We start from the raw sequence: 3687 nt of genomic DNA, 5'->3' as shown, positions 1-3687 counted from the left end.
GCACGACTAGTTTAATCGAATGATTGCGAGGATTCAGCAATTACAATGCAACAATCTTCAAACTCGGTTTTCAAGGATATTGATTATAATCTCAGTTCAATCGTAATAGTTACAGCTTAAACGGCTGAGAAGTATTGAAATCGGATTGATTTCTGGTATTTATTCGTTACTGACGTTACAATTCTCATAAATCGATAATCCCAGTGGATTGATCTCAGCGAAACCGGTGATCACACAATCTTGGCATGAGTGCGTAAGATTGCCACATTGTTGCACTGATTGATAACGCGTGCGAACGTAAAAGTCAACTTTGTTGTGTGAATGTTCGAAGATCGATCGGGGTGAGAGGTGAGAAAGCGCTTTTCTCAGGGTGAAAGGATCCTTCCGCTGCATCCCGTTACCGGAACTTAGAACGGTGATCAAATAATGTGTAAAGTCGAACTCTTAAAATCAATATTGAGTTTGAATCTATCTTCCCTAAATTAAGCAATTGTGAATTAAAAAAATAATGTTGTTCCCTTAAAGCCTAAACCTATGAGCGGTTTCATATAAAGAACTTGTAAGAAATATGATTGTGAACTGTGATAAGTGCAGTTTTGGTGCTACGGTTTGAGCAGAAACCTGATTAAAACTCGTGAAGGAGATTGTGGCTAATCTTCTTGAATAGATGCTGTAGTGAGGGGTAATTTCTGTGGGAAGAGATTTTTTTTAATACTTCATATGAAGACCATCAACCACTATACCTAAACTCAGGATAAACATCATCCGAGTCATTCGCAGTAAAGTTAAAATATAAGTAAGAATTAATTTCACCAGCAGATGGGCTTGTGATATAGCTCAGTTGACAAAGTCAGTTGCATTCTGAGCCGATGTCTGCGAGTTCGAGCCCAAGAGTAAACATCGAACACAGTTATACCAGATAAGTTTTTCAATAACTGTCCGCCAACTGCAACAACGGTGATATAAACACTGATATAAAGTCGCGAATGCCATAAAGATGGTACTACAGGGAAGATGTACAATAGGCAGGCTAAATACGCATACTAAGGAGAATACTCATTTTCTCCCATATTCCAATTGATATGTGTTTAAAAGTTATATGCACATGAGCAGACATCTGTTTTCTATACACAAAAGCAATTTTTATGTTAAAATCTATTACAGTTTTTGAGAAAATGATTTTATAATAACATTAGTCAAAATAGCTGATTTCCGAAACCGGACTGATTAATGGTGCATATTTATGGTATAAGCTATATTTCACTTACAACTTTGTTTTTATAATTTAATGGTAGATGGTAGAAACTGATGATAAACATCCCAAGCAACCAAAAGTCTCGTTAAAAAGGTCAAACACAGCTTAACCAGCATAATCTATGTGCTGAAGTTATGTCGTGAGACGGAATACTATGTAAATCAAAAATAAAATAAATGATAACAATGTGCTGAAGTTCGTTTTATCCAGCCCAAAATTTAAGTTCCTATTGAAGCTTTGAAGTTCCATTACAGATTTGGACGGCCTTCAGTTCGGGTCACAAGTCATCTTTTGATCAGCAAAAACAAAACAAAATCAATTCTCTCCTCTCTTACTTCGGTCACCACCAGCCTATGTGGTGCTGCCGATATCTCGGCATCCATCTTAATTCCTCCCATCACCTCAACTCATCTGACTTAATTGCTTTGATTTGACATTGTTTGGTACATGCCGGCCCGCACGCCATTTCTGACACACATTTGATTTATTTGCCTACTCAAGCAATCAAACAACCTCAAGAATAGTCTTGATACAAGATTTGAACCGCGAACCTTCGAGATGATAGCCAAACACGCTGCCACGAGGTCAAGCCTAGATGTTGCCTTGCCAGCAGCTAAAACTCGAAGTGGTAATAAGCTTTACTAGAATACCTGCAATGGCAGCCAGCGGCCAGCAACGAAGACGGCTATTTGAGGAACTTTTTGGAACTTGAAGTCCATGGAAGGCTATTTGAGACCCAATTTGTAACTTTTATACTGGATAGAAGTCATTCGTCTTGCAACACTCGTCGAGTAGAGTCGTGATTTTGCATATCTCGAACATCGGTTGTACTCGGAAGTGTGTAAGAAAGTGTCCGTTAATTTCGGGTGTGGATACCGTCCGGACGGTTACCGGTAGTGTTTTGTACCGTGTGGTAGCAAAGAAGTTTGACTTTCCTGCAATTTGTGAAGGCAGTTGAATTACAGATCCCCTCACTAGGGGAGAGTGATGTAGTGATCGAATTCAGTGGTGTTTGCCTACAAACTGATCGACTTGGCCAATAAAGAATAGTCACTGCAGCGCTGGCTGCCATTGTTTGATTATAAGGAAGGCTGCCTCATCTCTAAACTGGTCGTTCTTGCCCAATGACGATCGTCATCAAGGCCGAAGCAGCCATTTTCATCAATCGAAGGAAGACCACGTGTTCCGGACAATAGTTGTACACTGGACAAAATATAAGGCTTATAAAGTGCTTGAATAGTCAGTAAGTCTCTTTTTTTTTCATTTTCACTTTTTCTACTTCTCTTTTTTCCCTTGAATAATTTCGTTCATTTAGCTTCGTTTATTTTTTCAAAACGGAGGATGTTGTGTCTCCGCTGAGAAAATATGAGCGAAGGCGGGGGGGTGGACTCGCCAGTTTTGGATGATGAGATGATCGTCTTTGAAGAAGAGGAGCACCTGGAGGAGTCAGCTGTAGCTGGTCCTTCAAATGCACCTGTTTCTCCGGAAGATGATTGTTCTACAACATCTAAAGCTGTGGAAAAATCAACCCGACTCCGAGTCTATCCGGAAGACACAACCTCTCCTGGGCCTTGGGTGGTATTCATCCGGCCCAAAGCTAATGGCAAGAGACTGAACGTGGTACAGATCATTAAAGATCTGGCGAGATGGACCTCCGTTACCAGTGTCGTCAAGGTAAGGCCGAACAAATTGCGCGTCGTTGTGGCTGACCGGAAGGCCGCAAACGGGATTCTAGCGAGTAATTTTTTTTAATTTAGAGTATCAGCTCTACATTCCATCTCGAGACGTAGAGATAGAGGGTGTGATCACCGAATCGAGTTTGGAGGCTGAACACGTTAAGTCTCACGGCGTTGGCAAGTTCAAGAGCCTTGATTCGACTTCGGTCAGAATCTTGGATTGTCGCCAACTCATGACTGCCTGCGACGTTGATGGCGTTAAAAAGTATACGCTTTCAGCCTCGATTCGTGTGACCTTCTCCGGAACCACCCTCCCTCATTACGTCTTGATTGACGGAATTTTAAGGCTTCCAGTACGCCTTTATGTGCCTCGCCCAATGGAGTGCAAAAATTGCATAAAGTTGGGACACACTGCATCTCATTGCTGCAATAAGAAGCGGTGCTCTTGTTGCGGGGAGAATCATGGGGATGGAGCTTGCTCAGCAATAGAGCAGAAATATGTCTATTGCGGGGGCTCACCCCATGACATTTCCTCGTGCGAGGCATTTAAAGGCAGCTAGGATAAACAGAGGCGTTCCAAACGTTCTTATGCCGCTATGTTAAAGAGCGCTTCCCCACCGGCCCAAACTCAGCCTACTAACATTTTTTCTGTGCTGTCAGTTGATAACGACGACACAGACACGGCTGATGAAGTGCAACCAGTCTTCATTGCAGGAGGGTCTCGGAAGCGCACTAAGGCGCCCTCACCTAAACTAC

The sequence above is a fragment of the Uranotaenia lowii genome, chromosome 2, assembly GCF_029784155.1.
Source record: "Uranotaenia lowii strain MFRU-FL chromosome 2, ASM2978415v1, whole genome shotgun sequence".
In the NCBI taxonomy this organism is placed as follows: Eukaryota; Metazoa; Arthropoda; class Insecta; order Diptera; family Culicidae; genus Uranotaenia; species Uranotaenia lowii.
Note: the sequence above shows the minus strand (reverse complement) of the source record.